Genomic DNA, 16,101 nt, shown 5'->3' with positions numbered 1-16,101 from the left:
AGTTGGTAAGCCACATTCTGTTGTCATGTATGCAATGACAATTCAGAGTAACTTTAAGGGGAGTTACTTTCAAGCTACAATAAATGTACACCAAGAGCAGAATTTAGTCCAGTATTCTTACAGTATGTTCAGCAGACCAAATTATCACTGGTGTGAGTTACATTAGGTCTGAATGTTTATGAATGGCACTTAATTGTAAATAGTACACATCAAATTCAGTAGTAAAAAAAGTCAGTCCAAAAGTAGTGAAAATTTGTAGTCAGAAATTGGACTGTCAGGACCGGAAGCCTTGTAACAAGTAAGGGATAGATCCAGTTTTTCAAGGCCATATTTATTCACATTTTAAAAATGGGAATGGAGGTTCAGTTTAGCTGACTCTTCTCCATCTTTCTGACCCTGATGATCTACACCCCTAGGGTCAGGGCAGCACAGCCCAGCGACCAGAGTCAATAGAACAGCCCTTGGGTGCAGGGCCACGTGGCCTAGCTGCCAGAGTTCAGTGGAGCCACCCTTGAGATATAGGGCAGCATGGTCTAGCGCCCAGAGTCAATAGAACAGCCCTTAAGATGCAGGGCAGCATGGCCTAGCAGCCAAAGTTCAATAGGGGGTGGGGCACCCACCAAGGGGTGTGGCAGCCCAGTGGGGGGGGCCCAGGCCCATCCAACTCCACCAGGCCCCAACCCAGGGCCCTAACAGTGGCAGAGCAATTTTCAACTGACTCAGCAGGGGGTCCTACCAAAACACACCGAGGTTTCCCAGGTGGGAGGTACCGCTCCATCACCCTCCCTTGGTCATTTCCTACCAGTATCTGCATTGGATCTCCCATGAGGCTTTGGATTCTCCATGGTCAGTTATGCCAGTCACTTCCTGTAGCTCCTTCAGTCGCAGGGGTTCAAGCGGGCCCAGGAAGGCTGATTCCTGGAGTAGTCCAGGGCTGTGGCTGACCCTCCACAAGAGCTTCCCAGACAAGTCCTTCCCCTGTGGCCTATAACCCAGAATGAGTTAAGCTTCCTTCCTTTATATTGCTAGAGCATTTGGAGCATGCCGAGTCCCGCCAGGGAGGTGGGACTTCTGCTGTCAATAATATAGGCTTAATCCTGTCTGGGCTAGTGCAGGGTAGGCAGACCCCATCATACTGACCCTAAATGAAATACAGCCATCTTTTAGTATATCAGTGTATTCTTTTGAATAAGATTATGAAACCTGTTTATGCTATTACTGGGATGAAGACTTTGTAGCAATGAATTACCTTTAAACAGAACAGCTACAAAAAAGCTTGTTCTCAGTGAGTAAGCCTTACAGTTTATAGAAAATATGAGTGTATCTGCTCCTGGTTTGCAATCAGATACTTCAGGAGCACCTGTTTATGCCACTTTGAGCACTGTGGGATTTTTTTTAATTGTCTCCTGTGCTGTGACCTGGCATACAGGTGTGTAAAATAATGGGTTATTTTACTCTGGAAAGGGAAGCAAACATCACACACAAGTCCTTCTGAGGTCCTTGCCTCAGGGTATGATTTAGTGGTTGAAAACAAGATATAAATAGCATAAAATAAAGTAACTCTTCTTCTGGAACTGTAGCTAGCAATTGACAGATTTTCTCCCTGCCTCTATCAGGCAGGGGAAAAGACTACACACCCATCTCCTCTGCCACTTGGGCCCAACTTCCTCTTCATTATATATCCTGCCCAGCCATGTGATAGGGGGATCCCTTAATTAGGGTTACCATATTTTGTGCCTCCCAATGGAGGACACTCCCCGGGGCCCCGGCCCCGCCCCCAGCCCCGCCCCCGCCCCCGCCCCAACTCCGCCCCCTCCCAAAGTCTCCGCCCCCTCCCCTGCTTCCCGCGAACATTTAATTCGCGGGAAGCCTGAAGCAGGTAAGGGGGGTGTGTGGGGGGGAGGAGGCGCGGCCCAGGCTGGCCCCCCGGCGGCTCCAGCCTGGGTCGGCTCGGACCCTGGGGTGCTGGCCCCGGCCGACCACCCCCGGCGGCCCGGCGCACCCCCCGGCTCCCGGCCCCGCGGGCCCGGCCCGGCTCCCCGGCCCGGCTCCCAGCCCCACGGGCCCGGCCCGGCTCCCCGACCCCGGCCCGGCTCCCCGACCCCGGCTCCCCGACCCCGGCCCGGCTCCCCGACCCCGGACCGGCCCCGCGGGCCCGGCCCGGCTCCCGGCCCCGCGGGCCCGGACCGGCCCCGCGCCCCCGGCTCCCGGCCCGGCCCCCGGCCCCGCGCCCAGCCCGGACCCCGGCCCCGCGCCCAGCCCGGACCCCGGCCCCGCGCCCAGCCCGGACTGGCACCGCGACCCTGGCCCGGCCCCCGGCCCGGCACTATGCCCCCGGCCCCGCGACCCCGGCCCCGCACCGGCCCCGGCCCCAGACAAAGAGGCCCCGGCCGAGCCTCCCGATTTTCCCGGACATGCCCGGCTTTTGGGGATTTCCCCCCGGACGGGGATTTGAGCCCCCAAAAGCCGGACATGTCCGGGAAAATCCGGACGTATGGTAACCCTACCTTAATCTTTTCCAGGCTGCTGCTTCACCTTGTTAAAAGAGGGCATGAAAGACTTGGCACAGGCACTGCAGAAGGCTTCCATAAGTGGCCATATGCTGCTTCTCTGTCCCCAAGTCTTGGCTTTGGGGGATGCTGAGGGAAGGCCTGGGGACAGGAGAGGGCATTCTGGGAGAGTCACATGCATATTTTTCTGCATTTTTGTAGCATGAGTGGTGGCCCAATAGAGGTCTTCATGTCTGGACTGGAAAAGAGAAGGTTACTCACCCTGTGCAGTAACTGAGGTTCTTCGAGATGTGTGTCCCTATGTGTGCTCCACTGTAGGTGCGGTAGCGCCCCTGCACCTGGGATCGGAGTCTTAAGTGCCTGGAACTGCTCCTTTTTGTCATCTGGGAGGTGTTGACAGAATTCCTGGAATTTGGAATAGTTTTTGATTATATTCGGCTATAAGTGCCTCATAGTTAGCGATATGGAACTGGAGTGTAGCTGAAGAATATGTTTTACAGTAACCCCTCACTTAAAGTTGTCCCAGTTAATGTTGTTTTGTTGTTACGTTGGTGATCAATTAGAGAACATGATCGTTTAAAGTTGCGCAATGCTCCCTTATAACGTTGTTTGGCAGCTGCCTGCTTTGTCCACTGCTTGCAGAAAGAGCAGCCCATTGGAACTAGCTGGTGGGGGCTTGGAACCAGGGTGGACCGGCAGCCCCCCTATCAGCTCCCCGCTCCCCTAAGTTCCCTGTGCAGCAGCTGCCCAGCAGGCTGTCAATTGACGGCAGTTCTGCTGTCCCTCCCCCCACTGCTATGTGCTGCTCCTGCCCTCTGCCTTGGAGCTGCTCCCGGGAGCCTCCTGCTTGCTGTGCGGGTGGGGGAAGAGGGGGGCTAATGTCAGGGGGCCCCCCTGCTCCTGCCCCCCACTTACCCCATCTCCATAGAGCGGGGGGGGAGGGAGGGGGACACGACAGGGCTCAGGAAGGGAGCTTGCTCACAGCAGCTGCTGTCTCAACTTGCTGATCTACTTAAAAAGGCAATGTACTTAAAGTGGGGTCAGCGTACTTAAAGGGGCAATGTGCATCTCTCTCTCTCTCTCTCACTCTCACACACACACACACACACATGGTGTGTGTCCTGTCTCTGTCTGCCATGCTGTCTCCCCTCCCTCCATTTGTGCTGCCTTGTAGAGCGTGAGGCTACATTAACGGGTTAACCCCTGAGGGCTCAGCCGAGTACTAGTTCATCATTTAGCAGTAAGGCATTCACTGGGAAATATCCCACCCTCTGACTTCACCACCTCAACCAAGCTTCACAATCATCATGGCTGTGTACAGTATTAAATTGTTTGTTTAAAACTTATACTGTGTATGTATATATATATATAATATAGTCTTTTATCTGGTGGAAAAAAAATTTCCCTGGAACCTAACCCCCCCCATTTACATTAATTCTTATGGGGAAATTGGATTCGCTTAACATTATTTCACTTAAAGTCGCATTTTTCAGGAACATAACTACAACGTTAAGCGAGGCGTTACTGTACAAATGAAGAGGTCTAACTTGTCCTAGGGAGTTGTCCTAGAGTGGTGTTGTTTCCCCTTGTTCTTGTACCACATTGACAACAAGGGAGTTTGGAGTAGGGTGGGAAAAGAGAAATTCCATGTCCTTAGTGGGGACATAGTATTGTCCACTCACTTGCAGGTGGGTGGTATTGACGTTGGGGTCTGCCAGATCACCTTGGCAGGGTTTAACAAGGCCTCATTGATCAGGAGTGCTCTTTGCTGATGTAGAGGCCTGCAAGATGTCAAGCAACTTGTGCTGTTGCTCTCTGACTTCCTCCAGAGGAAGATTCTGGAGAGAGTCCGCAATCCTGCAGAACTGTTTTTGGAACTATTTAAAAGTGTCCGCCGATGTTGGAGGTGATAGCATGATGGCCTCACTGGGGGAAGATGAGGAATAGTGGGTTTGCGGTGTAACCTCTACATCAGTTTCTTCCTCCTGCTTCTCTCGTGCTTTTGGTTCAGTTTCAGGTGGTATAGAGCTGATGAAGACAGAGGGTGTATTTATCTCTGTCTCCGCTCTGCAGGCGGTTTGGGAAAGTACACCCTATATGCAGCCCATGGGTTCCAATAGGGCTAATGTACGGGAACTGGCATATGGCAGTGGTTTTCAAACTTTTTTTCTGGCAACCCAGTTGAAGAAAATTGTTGATGCCTGCAACCCAACGGAGCTAGGGATGAAGGGCTTGGGATGTGGGAGGGGGCTCAGGACTGGGGTAGAGGGTTGGGGTGCAGGGGTGAGGACTGCGGGGTGGGGCCAGGAATGAGGGGTTCAAGGTGTGGGAGGGGGCTTTGGGCTGGGGGTGCAGGCTCTGGGGTGGCGCTGAGGATGAGGAGTTTGGGGTGCAGGAAGGGGCTCCAGGTTTGGGGGGTGGGCTCAGGTCTGGGGCAGGCGCTCGGGGCATGGGCTTACCTCAGGTGGCTCCCAGTCAGCAGCGCAGTGGGGATGCAGAGGCAGGCTTCCTGCCTGTCCTGGCATTGCAGACCGTGTTGTGCCCCAGAAGCGACCAGCAGCAGGTATGGCTCCTAGGTGGAGGTGCGCAAGCCGCTCTGCGTGGCTCTCGCCCGCAGGCACCGACCCCTAGCTCCCATTGACCAATGGGAGTGTGGAGCCAGTGCTCGGGGCGGGGACAGTGCACGGATCCCCATGGCCTCCCCGCCTATGAGCCGGACCTGCTGCTGGCCACTTCTTGGGCACAGTTAGGTGTCACAACAGGCAGGAACTAGCCTGCCTTAGCCAGGTAGCACCGCCAATGGGACTTTTAACGGCCCGATCGGTGGTGCTGACCAGAGTTGTCGGGACCCAGTGCCTTACATTCCACGACCCAGTACTGGGTCACGACCCGTGGTTTGAAAACCACTGGCATATGGGGTTGTATCCATGGGGGTCTGTACCAGAGGCCTGGTTTGCTTCTGGTGTTTGGATATCATGGATGAGATGATTCTCTGTATGGCTGCCCTTGATATGCTGGTGGAGTGCATGGTGCAATGGAATATGTCTCCTCTTCCTCCTCTTCTTCCTTGCTAGAGAAGGGTGGTGCGATCCTCGGTGATGAAGGGGAGTGGTGTTGTGTCTCTGAGGAAGAGGCATGAGCTGTAGGGAGTCCACTACGGAGAAGCAGCGACTCTGGGGTGTCAGAGATGATCAGGTCTCTGGGATATTGAAACTCCTGTGGTACTGTGAGGAACATCATCAGCATGGGTGGCTGTGTAGAGATTGGGAGCATTGCTGGTGCCAAGGGTGGAGTGCGTTCTTTTGAGCAGCCAGTAGATGGTGCCGAGGGCTTGTTCAGTGCCGAGGGATTGCTAGGTGCTGAAGCACTCTGTTGTTTTTGGGTTGAGGTGGTCGGTACTGATTTTGAAATTATTGCACTGTCCTTCTTGGTCCTGGGTGATAGTGTTTCTGTCTGCGGTCCTGCCCATTTAGGGTCCTTGGACCTCTCCTTAGTGGCGGTACCGGAGATGCCTGGGTGGTTGCTGGAGCTAAGTCTCAGCCCTGAAGACGTTGAGGCATCCCACAGGGGAAGTCTTTCTCTGAGGCAGCTCCTTAGAGGGTGAACGAGTGACCTGTTTCTTTTTGTCTGGACAGGAGACAGTAGATTTTCTTTTGGTGGTGCGTGGTGAATGAGGGTCAGCTGATGACCATGCTAATGGTGATTGCTGTGTAGGAGAGGTATCAGGGTCAGGATCTGAGGCTGGTTGCAGAGAGCTCTCCATTAGTAAAAGTTTTAGCCTCAGTTCGTGGTCCTTTCTGGACCGAGCCTTCAATTTGAGGCAGTGGGTACACTTCGGTGAGACATGTCCCTCACTGAGACAGCATATGCCTTCTAAGTGACTGTTGCTCATGGGGATGGTCTCATGACAGAAGAGGCACCTCTTGAACCCAGGGGATCCAGGCATAACCCTGAGAAGGGAGAATTTCGGGAAGGGCGTAGGAAAGGAAACCTGTGCTAAGCTAAAGAATAACGGGCAGGGAAGAGCAAGAGAATATTTCTCTTTCCCCTGGAAAAAAGCAAAGGAAATGGCTAAAATCTACAACTTTATATCGGAAACACTATTATTGCTAAAAGATAAGGATGTATGAGGGGCTTTGCTCAGGATTTTGTCCCAGACCAAAGGTGGTCGAAAAGGAACTGAGGGCTGTCGGACTATGTAGACGCTGCTCACAGCATGAGATGGAGAGGAGCACATGTGCAGCCCAACAGGCACCGCTACCGAAGAACTCTGATCCCAGGTGTGGAGACACTACTGCACATATAGTGGAGCACCCCTGGGGACACTACTCGAAGAACCACCAATGGTTCTGAACTTGCTGGTTCATAAAGGAAAGCAGTGTCCTGATATCTGAGTGAAAATCACCCTATGCAGAGGGCCAGCAGAAAACTTATGCACAACGTACGTCCTACTTAAGCATGTGAGAAGAGGCTGTTTCTGATATCCTTAGTCATGTTGAGCAGTGTTTACTGTACAGGTGGGACACTGAAGTCAATAGGACCACTCACAAAGGAAAATTCCACTTGCTGTGAATAAAGGTATTGGACTGTAGCCATAAATTGTCTGGGTTTTCCAGCTAAAGTTGAATTTGGAAGCCTTTACTTATAGCCTTTACATCCCCTGCATGTTAATGACCTGAGAAGACAATCTTTAAAGGAACTGGATGAAGCCTGCTGCTCAGTACAGATTTTCATGAATTTAGTTAATTTTTCTGTGAAAGTATTTAACATATAAACTGTCATGACTGGGTCATGGGTGGTCCGATCTAGTGGTCAGTCCGGGAATCAAGAGTCATGCTGAGTCGGGTACCAGAGGGCAAACCAAGAGTCAGGCATCAGAAGACAGGTAGGGTCCAGTTACCAGGAGGTCAGAGTCTAAGATAGGCTGGAGGGTAAACCAAGACCAGTGCCAGGAGGCAGGCAGGGTCAGATGCTGGAGTCTGGGATCTCACATGCAGGGTCTGAAACAAGACAAGGGGGCAGTATCTATTGTTCAGAAAATTCCCGGTCATGTCTTCCTGGCTTAAGTACTGGTGCCAGCAAATCAGTGGGCTGCAAGGAGCTGCCACTCAGGATCTGCTGGGTGGTACTTCCTGCTGGCTCAGCCTCCCAAGATCCTCATACAGGAGCCCAGACAGTGGTGATGTGGTGGCATCAGTGGCCCATGATCTCCAGGGTCCCCACTTCTAGCCCTGCAGATTTTTACATAAACCAGTTGAGAGATCTATTAAACTTCTCTCTGAACATTTATGTAATTATATCCTATAGTAACCCCTCTGATACCATTTGGGTTAAAGTCTTCCCTGGAAGAAGGCTGTGTGAGTTCTCTGTGTTGCAGAAGACTTACAGCATCTGTTCGAGGGATGGGGTGTGGGAGAAACATCCTTAGCACACTGGGGAGATGGATTTCTAATCAGCTCAGAATATACCAGAGTGGAGGAGCATATTGGAGGTGGGGCTACAGATTGCTGCTTATTTAAATATGGTGTTGGGAATAGCTACACAGGAGCATGGAGGGGAATTGTATATTGCTTCAGCCCCTGTGAAGGAGAGACATACCAGCAACCTGTCCCCAGATTAGAGTGGGGGATTCTGGTTCCTCTTAAGGCTAGTGTAGCATCCCACATAGCCCATTACTCAGGCTGTGTGTGTGTGCATCTCTGAATTTCACCTTTTATGAACAAAATAGCTTCATGTTAAGAGTCCCCTTCACTACTCCTTTATCTTAACTGATTTTAATTCTATTTCCACACTATGTTTTGAGATTCTCTCCTCCCCCTTTCAATTTGTTTGATCGCTAAGGCCAGTAATACCTTTTATGTTTAGAAAATCACAGTGATGTTTCAGAATTGAAACATAGCATGTGGTTTGAATTTGGGACCAAACGATTGAATATTGTCCTGGAGAATTGGATTCTGTCCCTGGTTCTGCCATAGAGTTCCCATGTGACGCTGGCTAAGTCACTTAAACAAAACTTTTCACAGGTAGTCACTAATTATGGGTTCCTCATTTTCTGGTTGCCTGCCTTGAGGCACTGGCATCTGACTTGCAGAAGTGCTGAGCACTCACAACTGCAACAGAAATCAACTGGAGCTGTACTTTGAACATATAATGTGCTAGATAATGCTAAATACTCTGAAAAATCAGATCCTGTGTGTCTCAGACTAGTGGACACTTTTAACCGTAATCTGTGTTCCCTGGTGTCTGTGGGCAGCAGGTATTGAAGGCAGGGCAAGGCTGAGCTTCCCCAAACAGCCTTGCGTGGCCCCACCCATACTCCGTTGCCAGACCCCTTCCTGCTTCCCAGCGTTGTGCTGCTGGGGGCTCTTCCCCCCCGTGGCTGTGGCCCCAGGCTGGGGCTAATGGGGGCTGGCCTGCGCTCCGGGGCTGGAGGGAGATGGGCCACGCTGCCCACTCAATGCTCTGGGGTTAGGGGAGGGGGACCATGGGCCACGCTGCCCGCCCACCCACCCGGTGCTCCGGGGCTGGGGGACGGGGACTGCATCGCCCGCCCAGCGCACTGGGGTGGGGGAAGGGGAGCTGGTTGCCGTGAGAGGGGTGGGATCTCAGGTAGAAGGGGCAGGCCAGGCCAGGGGCTAGCCTCCCTGAGACTGGGGTTCACCCGCCATCCATGTTGATGTCCATCTGTAAAATAGGTATAATAATCCCTGTAACAGAGTCCTCGGAGGACTACATGGTCTAATAGGTAGCACATCCAGTATCCAGCCCAGAGGCGGCACATGGGCCGGGGGGGGTCATGAGAAGGCACGTGTCCCCACCCCTGATTTCTGCCGGAGTTTGCTGGCTGGGGCCCCTTCCTGTGCAGCAGCTCGTGGAGCTGATGAGCTGCAAGCTGCGGTCACAAGGAGAGGCAGAGCTGCAGAGAAGGGCCACTGCTTTATCTCCGTGGGGAGAGGCAACAGCAAACAGCTGGGAGTTGCAGGGAGGGGCTGCTGAAGGTAAGGGGAGGCATGCCTGGGAGGGGTGTGATTCAAGCTGTTGAGAGTGACCCTTTAAATTGTGTTCCCCCACTATCAGCAGGTACCAATCATCTCTGATCCAGCCTCACCCTCCAGTGGGATGGTTTTTCATTCCAATTCCTCATCAATGTATGGGCTTTTAGCTTCACCTTGTGTTTTCACTGTCCTTGTCCTCTCCTTACGAGACAGTGAGTGGGGTGGGAATGAGACTTATGTCCCTTCTGTAGCAGGGGCAGTTGGTAGGGGAACCAGGGCCCTCCCACTCTAATGAGCTTTCAACCAGGACTTTGAGAGCCAGTCAGGGTCTGGCTCATTTTAGTGCCTCCCTATGTCACTTTCTACACTCCATCTTTCCCAGGGCTCCAAGTCCAATATAAGATATCAAAAGAAAATACAACTGAACATTCAGCCCCAACTGGGCTCAGTGTGCATCCTTCTCCCCAGAGGGAGGCTTCTTTGGCCCCCTTGTTCAGGAGCCCTCGTAGGTCTGTCTTGCTCCCCACTCTGAGTGAGTTGCTCCCTTTTAAGCTTTCTCTTCAGCTGGATCATGATCTTCAGGGGTGGAGCTACCTGGGCCCAATATTGTCCTTTAACCCCTTTGAACCCAGTGTGGGTTTTACACATCCCATCACACACCCCCTTACCTCACAGAGGTATGGTGAAGATAAATTCATGTTTATGAAGCACTTAGATACTATAGCGTTAAGCACCGCAGAAAAGCCTATGAGGATAATAATAATGTTGTTTTCAGGGCAGCATGCAGTAAATAAGACATAGGGCCACACATTGAACAATAAGGATAAGATGAAATATTGAATAGCAGCTCATTAAGTGAGTGCTGTCCATTCTGAACACTGAATGAAGCAGGGGTCCTGCGGAAGAGATAGTATGTGGTCGTGTAATTCAAGATTGCATAATAATGCATGTGCACAAGGTGGCTGAAATTAAGGTTGCATAGGTAACCCTGAATTCTAGCCTTTCCTAACGTTTGAGGGCTTGATTCTGCAACCTTAACATTCTTTTAAAGTAATTTTTTGATATTATATTCTAAACTTTATATATTTGTAACACCGACCTGCACATGGGCGTCAGCAGTGGGGATCAAACCTGGGGAGTCTCTGGAGCTAAACACATAAGCTTCTACTGCATGAGCTAAAAGACACGGTTCTCTTAGTCAAGGCTGTAGCAGGCTCATCATTCTCTAGCTGGCCTAGCCACCACTAGAGCGGGACAGAGCGCCGCTCTGAGTAAGCAGGGAGCTACATATTCATTTCACTCAGCTATGAGCTGGGAATTTGAAGCTGAAATCATTATAAAACAGTCACAATGTCTGACATAGCCGAGAAACAAATTTCAAATGCAAAACAATCAAAAGACATTTAAAAATGAACAATAAAAATCTTTCCTGTTTGAAGTACCAGGTATTCACAGTACATCTGAAAACCAGTTTACACCAGAATTATTCTGAAAGAATATGGGCTGGAATACCGTCCATTTTGTAACAAATTGCTGGACAGGGTTTTTTAGTGCTTCACATGCTGTAATTTGAAATCCAGGGGAGCTGGTGGGCATATGGTCACTCTCTTGGTCTGCTGCCTTCCTAATTTGTGCTGTGGGAACACAATATTACTTGTCCACTGTGTCACTCAGTTTATGGCACAGAGCTTGAAATGACTTGTGCTGAAAAGCAATTACCTCTCCAGGAGCAAAAGGCATGTAGATGTCATGGCCCTTTTACTAGAAAAGCTATTTAATGGCACAGGATTGCATACATGAAAAAGAGGTAAGTCTATTTTAAAGCTCTCTTGCAAACTGGACTTTTCACCTTTAAGAATTCTTGCTCCCGTGGATATTCCTTTATTATTCTATTCTTGTTCTTTGCTTTAATCATTTAGCTTAGGGTATTGTTTTGTGTTTGGCAAACCTGTCAGTGAGGCTGTGTTTATGAATTTTCAGAGGATGGGCCTAAGGAGTTCAGTAAATCAGGCACCGACTTTCCATGTGAGCAAGTGTAAGGAAATGTATGCTCTTTGGGAGAGATAGGAGACTTGAATTTCTTCATTCCTCTCAGGAGGCAATTAGAACATGTCACTCAGGAACTGATTGAGAATGCTTCCCTGCTAAGCCATACCTGGCCCAGGCTTTTGGGGCATTTCTTAAACTCTTAGCATTGCCTACAAGGTCTCGAGACATTCAATGGCACCATGGCCACAGTTGCCATGGCTGTTGAGTTTTTCCTCTGTCAATAGAGGAGAAAAAGTGGCAGTTCCCGTCCATTCAGCTGTAAAGAAATGATTGTCGAATTCTTGAGTCCCACCATTTCCCTAATTTACTTAAGGTAATGGATAGTTTATGTTTTCGAATTTAAAAACAGAATTTTCTTTGACCATTCTATTTTCAAAAGCAGCTTGGGAAGTAGGATCAGCCAAGAAGAAAATCTCAGACTTTTAATTCCCTATTTTGACAGCTGTCATAACTATAAAGGGAAGGGTAACAGCTGTCCTGTGTACAGTACTATAAAATCCCTCCTGTCCAGAGACTCCAAAATCCTTTTCCCTGTAAAGGGTTAAGAAGCTCAGGTAACCTGGCTGGCATCTGACCTAAAGGACCAATAAGGGGACAAGATACTTTCAAATCTTGGGGGGGGGAAAGGCTTTTGTTTGTGTTCTTTGTTTGAGAGTGTGTTCATTCTCGGGACTGAGAGGGACCAGACATCAATCCAGGTTCTCCACATCTTTCTAAACAAGTCTCTCCTATTTCAAACTTGTAAGTAAATAGCCAGGCAAGGCGTCTTAGTTTTACTTTGTTTTCTCAACTTGTAAATGTACCTTTTACTAGAGTGTTTATCTTTGTTTGCTGTACTTTGAACCTAAGACTAGAGGGGAGCCCTCTGAGCTCTTTAAGTTTGATTACCCTGTAAGGTTAATTTCCATACTGATTTTACAGAGATGATTTTTACCTTTTTCTTTAATTAAAAGCCTTCTTTTTAAGAACCTGATTGATTTTTCCTTGTTTTTAGATCCAAGGGGGTTGGATCTGTATTCACCAGGAGTTGGTGGGAGGAAGGAGGGGAATGGTTAATTTCTCCTTGTTTTAAGATCCAAGGGGTTTGGATCTGTATTCACCAGGGAATTGGTGAAAGGTTTCTCAAGGCTTCCCAGGGAAGGGAACTAGCCTTGGGATGGTGGCAGCGGACCAGAGCTAAGCTGGTAGTTAAGCTTAGAAGTTTTCATGCAGGCCCCTACATTTGTACCCTAAAGTTCAAAGTGGGGATACAGCCTTGACAACAGCATATGACAAACCCACCTTGTGCTGGTGCAATTGTTCCTCTAAGTTTGAAATTGTGACACAAAACAGGGTGAACATGTCACAAAAATTGTCACTGGGCTTTTCTCCATTTTTTCTATCAGCTCTACTATTGAATGTTTAACTGCCACTTGAGAATTAATGTGATTGGGAAGCTTGTCTGTGCAATTTCTTCAGTTGCAGCGTCTGCTCCAAAGGGCACTTCCCCCAACAAAGAGATTGGTTTAAAACCCATTTAGACCCATGTGATTTGACTGTCAATGTGATGCGGCTGTGAAAAATGCTAATGCAGTCCTAGGATGCCGTCCTAGAATTCTGCTGCCCCAAGCATGTGCTTGGTTTGCTGGTGCCTAGAGCCGACCCTGTCTCCAGAGGATATAAGTCACCTGCAGGTAGGGGAAACAGTACCCTGGCTCAAACTGTAGAAGCTTATGTTTAGCTCTGAATGTCTCTGATCCACCCCTGATGACCAAGATATAATGGTCAGTGCCTATCTATTTGGTACATGTAGAAGAACTTGGAATGACACTCTTAAATGGAAGACTAAAAAAAGAGTTAAAGTCCATAACATATCCAGCCTATGGAGATCTCTGAGCAAAGTGCTGTATGTGAGGCAAACAAGGAATGACTGTTCAAATTCCTAAGAGTCCTCCATTTTCCTTCCAGGCATGTTCACAGGCACAGACACAATAATTGTATTTTGAGTCACACTTTGGGAACTAGTCTATTTTTGGCTGCCATGTGTGGCTTTATTTTACTTTTTAATGGCATTTAAATGTATTTTTCTTTATCTTTTCTTTGCAATATATTATCTAGATTGTTACAACAAGACTTCTAGAGAAAGTATATATATATACACACACACGGTCATACAGAAAAGGAGTTGGGGGTCTGTAAAATATTAAGAAAAGACCTCACGATATCCTGTTTGTCTCTTTTCAAATGTCTGAATAATTCACTAGGCAAAACTTTTCTACACAACAGAAAAGAGAAGAGGGGGCAAGAATTTTCAAAAATGGGTGGTATGGCAAGGTACCTCCTCCATGTCACCGGGCTCAGCACTTCCCCCTCTGGCAGTGGGGGGCCTGGAGTAAATCAGCCCCAAACTGGACAATATTTATTTTCCCACTTGGTGTTTATTTGTCAATATTTTCCAGGTAGGCCTCGGGGCAATGGCGGATTTAGAGTTAGTGCAGCCCTGTGCGTAGCTTCATTTTTGGGGCCCTCCCTCAGGACCCAGCCAAGAAGAGAGAATGTTCTTTTTATTTCCCCCTCTTTGTCCCCCCCGTGTTTTTCATTCTTTTTTTCTTCTTCCTTCTCCTATATTATAAGTAATGGGAAGTAAATGAAAATAAAGTGAGGTACCTTGATTGTGGCAGGGGGTTGGGGTGCAGGAGGGGATGCGGGGGTCGGGCTCTGGGAGGAAGTTTGGGTGCGGGGTGCAGGCTCCGGGCTGGGGCAGGGGGGTGGGGTGGGGTGGGGTGCGGGACGGGGGCAGGAGGGGTGGCACTTATCTCGGGTGGCGTGGCTCCCAAAGCGACCGGCACACCGCCCTCTCTGGCAGCAGCTCCTAGGCGGCGGTGTCAGGGGGTCTCTGTGAACTACTACCCGTAGGCGCTGCCCCCGCAGCTCCCATTGGTCACAGTTCCCGGCCCATGGGAGCTGTGGAGTTGGCGCTCGGGGCAGGGCGCAGAGACCCCCCCCAGGGGCCGCAGTGACATGCCATCCGCTTCTGGGAGCAGTGCGGCACGGAGGGCAGGAGGCAGAGAGGGCGGTGAGCCGCTTTAGCCCTGTTGCTGGCACGTCTCTGTGTGCCCCCTGGGGGGGAGGGGACACTGCCTGCCTGAGCCCTGCTGTGCTGCTGGCCGGGACTTGGGGGCAGGTTGTCAGATGAGATTTGTCCTGCACTTTGGGGGCCCCCCTGTTGTTGGGGGCCCCATCCCACCACATGGTTTGTTTCATGGTAAATTTGCTCCTGCCTCGGGGCAGGCCCAAGGAGTACTCCTCCCGCAAACAACAGGAAACAAATTCACAATACAAAACAAAGGGGAATGCCTTTTCCTACCCTCTCGCTAGGGGTGGATGGCCTTGTTGTTGGCCCCGGGGTGCCAGTCTATCACCTAAACAGACAGTCAGTTAAGTAGCTTTCCATGTAGGGAGGAGAGCGTTCTCCCTGCTGCCACTACCTCTGCCTGTTTCTCTCCACTCAGATATTTTTGTAAATATAATGTAATTGATTCTCAATGAAATCAAACCGAACTTCCGAACTTTGCATTCCCACAAAAAAGTAGTTTCAAGTATAACCTTAGAAGCAGCTTTAGAAACCAAAGACATAACATCTGGTATTTCTTGGACCACTTTAACAGCTTAATGTATCATGGTAGATAAAGGGGAATTTGATCATCATTGTTTGCTAACAGAACTGCCTCCTTGTAGCTTTGGTCCCACTTGGGGTCACAAAGGCATCTACTGCTATAAACTTTTCTACATAAGCCTAGGGTGAGCAGATAGCAAATGTGAAAAATCAGGACAAGGGGTGGGGGGTAATAGGAGCCTATAAAAGAAAAAGACCCCAAAATTGGGACTGTCCTTATAAAATCAGGACATCTGGTCATCCTACATAAGCCTCACCCTTATTTTTCTGCTTTGTGTTGAACACCTTCAACAACAGGAGTATAGAAAAAGAACAATGGTAGACAGCATATAGAACAGCCAGAGAGAAATCCCAGGGAGAGCTGCCTATATAGTGTATCCCAATAAAATGACTACTAGGAATACCTTCAGCTAAACACTTCTTGAGCTTCATCACAATATAAATTCACTCCAAGGAGAAAAAATATAGAACGCATCAAATAAGTAATAAATAGAGCCTTAATTCCAACTCATCACAGTACTATAAAGAAAAAAAGTGTTATTTAAACTAGGGTTCACAGAAAGCAAGAGCCCCCTCATCACCCCAACATTTTGTTCCAGCTGAGAAGGGAAAGGTTTTTTTGCCTCCCGCCCCTAGTTCCTTCAAGTCACTGTCAGGGATGGAGTGATGGCTGGGGCTCTCAGCTTTTATAAAAGTGTTTGTCAGTATAAGTGTTTTCATAGCAGCCAAATGCGCTCTTGACAACATCTGATTTTAGCTTTGCAACTTTATTTTTGTAGATGTTCTTTTAATTAAGATTTCTATTATTTTATGTATAGTAGTATTAATGAATAAGGTACTGATCCTGCAAGCTCATCTGTGGAGACCGACTTTGGTGACGGTCCACATCCAA

The 16,101-nt window shown here is 49.3% G+C and overlaps 1 protein-coding gene across 1 annotated transcript in view; it reads right to left on the bottom strand.

The window, feature by feature from the left end:
* LOC112060114 (tigger transposable element-derived protein 1-like) overlaps nucleotides 1–16,101 on the bottom strand; it is a 41,139-nt gene that overhangs the window by 19,364 nt on the left and 5,674 nt on the right. The window contains exon 2 of the mRNA XM_065580570.1: nucleotides 2,772–2,915. The gene's annotated coding sequence lies outside the window, so the exon portion shown is untranslated. The remainder of the gene's footprint in view (nucleotides 1–2,771; nucleotides 2,916–16,101) is intronic.

Source organism: Chrysemys picta, chromosome 1 (assembly GCF_011386835.1).
Source record: "Chrysemys picta bellii isolate R12L10 chromosome 1, ASM1138683v2, whole genome shotgun sequence".
Lineage (NCBI taxonomy): Eukaryota > Metazoa > Chordata > Testudines > Emydidae > Chrysemys > Chrysemys picta.
The sequence above is the reverse complement of the archived record's forward strand: the minus strand, read 5'-3'. Positions and strand labels throughout refer to the sequence as shown.